We start from the raw sequence: 6,000 nt of genomic DNA on the forward strand, positions 1-6,000 counted from the left end.
AACACATGAAACACTTTCCATCAGTCACCCTGAACAAATTTGTTAGAACATGCTAAACTCACAGCAACTATTTTGGGATCATTTTAATTTCCAAGTCCCTTTGATCATCACTCAGACATCTGAATATCTGTGTAGCAATTTGCAGTAAGAGTGTTTTTCATACCTGTGCAGGTGTGTCTGCTTCTTTAATTGGTTGTCCATCAAACAGGAACATAACCTGCCTCATTGACAAGCCTTGCAAGTTCAAAGTTATTAATATGAGAAACCACACTTGTGTTTCTGAATCCAAACTATGTATTCATGGATTTACTGTCAGAGCACATGTTAACAAAATTAACACTCAAAAGATGAGGGGGATGGCAGAAGATAGATTTAAATTAGGTAATAGGACGAAATTCTTCCCTGTGAGGGTGGTGAGGCCCTGGCACAGGTTGCCCAGGGAAGCTGTGGCTGCCCCATCCCTGGAAGTGTTCAAGGCAAGGTTGGACGGGGCTTGGAGCAACCTGGGCTAGCAAAAGGTGGCCCTGCCCATGGCAGGGGGTGGAACAAGATGGGCTTTAAATTCTGTTCTAACTCCAAGCCATTCTGTGATTCTATTATTAAGATTTAACTATCAGGACACTGAGGGTATTTGTCTTGCTGTCTACACTGAGGAAGGTCAAATGCTGGTAACTTTATGTTGCCCTTAAAACCTGAGTTGCCACACGACTGAATCCTGTTCTGACAACGTTTAATCACATGAGAAAGTCTTTATTCCCTGCATCAGGGATTGAGGACCTTGCTCTGCCCTCTAAAATCCTTCCAAATCTGTGATTCACACTTCTGTCACACTGAGGAATGCTCCCTGTACCTCTCCAAAAACCCAGAGAGCCGTCAGGGTACAGCAGGCACAGAGCAGGGCAGAGTGTAAAGTTTGAATAAGCAAGAAAGGATCCTGAAAGTAACAGACAAGGGGAAACACCAGCAAACAAAATCCAACTCCGTTTCCAAAGCCGTTCAGATGCCCACCCTCTGCTCTGCATAAAGCAAAGGCATCGGGAGCTCCAGGCTCAGGAGCTGAGCTGTGGGGATACATCCTTCTCCTGTTCAGTTCAGGATGGCACTGAGGAACAGCCTGTGACACAGAGCAGCCAGTGAACACCTGTGGAACACAGCGGTCTCAACTGTGCAATAGGCAGCAGGAGACACAGGAAGGGAGAAGGAAAAAATCCAGAAGGAAGCTGTGGCACAGAGAATTTATTTTGTGCCGTTTTCCAAACAGAAAATGCACTCCAAGTTGATGAAGTTTTTGGAGATGACAGGACTAAGAGTTAGTGAATTGTGTCAGAGCCAGGATCGGAACTGGAGGAATTTTGGTAACTGTCACGGGACATTAGGGAGCACCTGAGGAGAAGAGGCACCTTCCATGCACCGATGAGAAGAACTCCACACCGAGGAGCTGCCAGCATCCCAGCTCCTCACTCTCCCCCACACCTGGATACCCTCGCCCTGCCCACAAGCGTGTTCTGCGAGCCGGGCAGAGAAGCAGGAGGGTTCCACCAGCACGGGGATGCTTCCCCGGGGAGAGTGGGGGCAGCCGGGCTGGCGGGAGCCCCCCGGGGCCGCGGGAGCCCCCGGGCCGTGCCCGCGCCTACCTGTGGGCAGCAGTACGCCTTCCTGAGCTTGCTCAGCGGGCTGTGCCGCTTTATCCTGAGCTGCACCACGGAGCCGTCCTGTCCGGCAGCTTTCAGGTCGATGTGCTCGTTCTCCGCTTTCCCGCCTTCCTGGACGGAGAACCGCAGGATGCGGCGGCTCAGAGCCGGCTGAGCCGCGGGGTCCCGCTCGGGCCGGACACCGCCCGCCCCGTCCTCGGCCGGCCCCGCTCCTGCTCCCCCCGGCCGGGACGCCTCGGCGGCCTCGCTCCGCGGGCGGGGCGGGGCCGCACCGCAGCCGCGTCCCGGGACACGGAGGGGCGGCCGCCGCTCCCCTCCCTCCCCTCCTCCCTCCGGCTCCTCCCGCTCCTCTCCTGCCTCACTTCGGGCTTCTCCTCCGACGTGGCCGGGGCTCACCGGGGCCCGCGCTGCGGGGCGCGGCCGGCGGCCAAGGGGGCGCTGAGCCGCACGGGGGCGCTGTGCGCTGGCGCGGGAGCGGCGTGAGGGGGGCGCCCGGGACAGCCCTGGACAGCCCTGGACAGCCGCTGGACAGCCCCTGGACAGCCCAGGACAGCCCTGGACAGCCCCTGGACAGCCCCTGGACAGCCCTGGACAGCCCCTGGACAGCCCAGGACAGCCCTGGACAGCCCCTGGGCAGCCCCTGGACAGCCCCTAGACAGCCCAGGACAGCCCCTGGACAGCCCAGGACAGCCCTGGACAGCCCCTGGGCAGCCCCTGGACAGCCCCTAGACAGCCCAGGACAGCCCCTGGACAGCCCCTAGACAGCCCAGGACAGCCCCTGCACAGCCCTGGACAGCCCCTGGACAGCCCCAGGACAGCCCCTGGACAGCCCTGGACAGCCCTGGACAGCCCCTAGACAGCCCTGGACAGCCCCAGGACAGCCCTAGGACAGCCCCTGGACAGCCCTGGACAGCCCCAGGACAGCCCCTGGACAGCCCAGGACAGCCCCTGGACAGCCCTGGACAGCCCCAGGACAGCCCCTAGACAGCCCCTGGACAGCCCAGGACAGCCCTGGACAGCCCTGGACACCCCGGAACAGCCTCCGGACACCCCAGGAGCCCTGTCTGAGCACCCCCGAGACACCCCGGAACAGCCGATGCTGGGGTGTTCGGATCCCCTGAAGGGGAGAAGAGGCAAGTTTGCCTTGATCCACAGTTGCAGAAAGAATTCGATTCTAAACATACCCGAAAGCAAAATTAAAACACAAACGAGGTTAAATGTTGGGATCCAAAGTGATATTTCAGCTTTTTTGCCCTTTAAAAATTTTTTTTAACTTTATTCTTCCATAAAAGAGAAAAGAAAGAAGATTGAAAAGTGGGAAAATGCCAAGAATAATGACGTGAAGCACAGGAAAGGGGTTCCCGCCACCATGGGTCCAGCGCTGGCTTACAGGGTGCAATGGGTCTTTCCCCGGCAGAGTCCCTCCGACAGCGGCCCAGCGAGGGAGCAGAGCCAGGCAGCAGCACCAGCGCTGTGGGAAGGCACGAGCAGCCTCACAGGAGCAGCCGGGCAGCCGCGGGCAGCACACACAGCTAAGACTCCCACACTCAGTGGATTTAGCAGCTGCAGCTTCTGTGGCAGGCTAGGCACTTCATGATAGGGTTTTGAGAGTGGCAACGTCATGCCCACCTCAAAGCAGCAGCTCGTCCGTGGGCAGATTCATCTTTGCTGCCTTCAAGTTCATTGGCTGCTCGTTGGAATCCAGGTGAAGTTCGCCTGACCTATCAAAAAATTTATTGCTTGCTTTTCTCATGTATCAAAGCTTTGCTGCTTGGTCTCCCGATGTATCAACTGCAAGCTCTCTTCGTCACTTCGAACAGGGTTTATTTTCCAAAATAAAGCAGGAACTAAAGTTTTTGTTAGAGGCAGTTTAAAACTTTAATTTTCAAACTTCAATCTTCGAAGAGGCAATGAAGACACATTCCTTACTCTTTACTCGTTCACTACATGGGGCCGGGTGAGAGGAGGCAGCGGGGCAGGAGGTTGGTGCTGCCGGAGGTGCCCCTGAGGGTAGGAGTGGAAAGGGCTCCGGACTTCTTCAGAGGAAACCCCCTAAATATGAGGTCCATCCCACCTGAGTCCACTTCTCTCACAGGCAGCGCTTTCAGCTGGTGGCTGTGCCAGGGCTGCCTCCTCCAGCCTGGAGGGCCTCCTTGGGGTTGAAGACTTTCCCAGCACAGCAGTATTGTGGGGCCAGGAGAGAGGAGGTTCTGCCCCAAACCTCCATCTCAGCCTGGCCGTGAGGAAAGCAGATACTGGTCCCTTCAGATTATGCTCCAAGTCTCAAGGGATTTTCCCTTTTCCATTCCCTTTCCTGGCTGCACCCCCTCAGAGATGAGCAAAGTGGCACAGAAGCAACCAAGAATGGCCCCTCTCTTCCACTTCCAACATCCACATTCCTCCACCTCTACCAGTTCTTCAGCCATATTGATACTATTAAAGTATCAAATAGCACATCCTGTGAGCTCCAAGAAACATGAACGGTGGCTCTACAAAACCACACAGCCTTAGATCATCTGCTTGCAAGCCAAAGAAAAATGTGTGCTATTATAGGACAGGAATGTTGACCTTACATCAGTGATGGGTTTGAAATCCAACAGTCGGGAATCACCTCAGTAGAAAGAGCAGTAGAAGGGCGGCAGAAAGAAGAAAATTCTTCTTGGTGGGAGTGGCTTATCATGGCTGCCAAATTGGAGACTGCTATGAAATGCATTTGTGGCAGTCACCGTGTCGTGGTTTGGCTAAAAGCCAGGCACCCACGAGAATCGTAACGAAGGGCTCGTGAGTTGAGATAAGGATTAGGAGAAAAACACCTTAAGGGCAAAACAGGTTCGAAACTTAAACGGTATAAAGAAAATTTATTATTAACAGAGTCAGAGGAGGATAATGAGGAATAAAATAAGCCTTTTGAACACCTTTTTCTGCCCAGTCCCTCCCTCCTTCCCACCAACAGTGCAGAGAGACAGGACACGAGAGGTTTGGTCAGTTTCTCACTCGAAAAATCTTTCTTCAGTTCGCTTAGGGAAAGGAGTTGCTTTTTCTGCTGTGCTGTGGGGTCCTTCCCACGGGAGACAGTTCTCTGTGACCTTTTCTAGCGTGGCTCTAATTTTCACAAACAGTAGTCCCACCCGACCTGCTGTAACGTGAGTCCCTCCCGTGGGCAAAACAGTCTTCCCAAAACTGCATAGCGTGGGTCATTTAGTTCATGGGGCGGAGTCTTTTAAGGACAAGGTGTTCTGGTTTTGAAGCAAAAGCTCTCTTTCTCTATCTCTGGAAGCAAGGGTCTTCTCTCTCTGCTCGAATTTCCCACTGGATTACAGCTTTTTAGCATCCACCCGCTCCGGTGTGAGCACGTTTTATCACGGGCGGTGAGTGGATCTCTGCATCCCCCTGTGCACTTCATGGATTATAGGGAAACAATTTGTTGTATTATAGTCCTCACCACAGCTTGCAGAGAGATCTCGACTCTGACACCTGGAACACCTCCCCCCTCTCTTCCTTTGCACTGACCTTGGTGTTGCTATGTTGGTTTTCTCCATGTGTCCTCACTTTGTCCTTTTCTCTGACTAAGAAGAAAAAAACTGCTGCTCCCAAGTACCACTGGCAACAAATTCCACCAGTTCAAGGATTTCTGTAGGATTTTGCAGCGCTGAGAAGTTGATCTCATCTGGGTTCTGTGCTGGGGAATTGCTCACCATGTTTTCGTCGCTGGCCACGTTGTCCCCGCCGGCACCGCACGGGCGCCGGCTCCATTCAGCGCCTCTCTGTATGCGGAGCGCCGAGAAAGAGAAACCGCTGCCGCCGCCTCTGCCCTTCTGCTCGCAGCAGCAGCTCAAAGTAATATTGAAGCACTCGGTGAATGTGACCACCAGACACCCCTTATGACAACCTCCAGGACCAAAAAAGGACTTCCAGTAGAAGGCAAATGCATGCAAATTAGTTCTAGGAAAGTGGTGTTTGTGTATTAGCTGGGAGGCACATTGTGATGGATAGGTGTGATCGGGACGGAATAACAACGGACCCTGTTATGAAGTTTCACCACAGACGTCAGATTAAAGGAGATATTATTCCGTGTGTCCGGCGCTAACAAAGAATGCCTGCTTTCTAATGCTTCAAATGAATGAAAAAGTTTATTTACAGCTAATTTCCCTATCAGTATCCTACTCTCTACACAAGCTCCTACGACTATATGCTTTCCCTCCCACAGCTCCCACTCCCTCAAGCAAGCAGGCAGAAGAAACCAGGCGAAGCCCTCGGTGGCATCCGGGCTTTCAGTTCACACGGGCCATGGAGGCTGCCCATCGGGGGAGCACGGCGGGGCGGCGCCCGTTGTCCCCTCCGCCCAGCG

The sequence above is a fragment of the Corvus hawaiiensis genome, chromosome 10, assembly GCF_020740725.1.
Source record: "Corvus hawaiiensis isolate bCorHaw1 chromosome 10, bCorHaw1.pri.cur, whole genome shotgun sequence".
NCBI classification, from domain to species: Eukaryota; Metazoa; Chordata; class Aves; order Passeriformes; family Corvidae; genus Corvus; species Corvus hawaiiensis.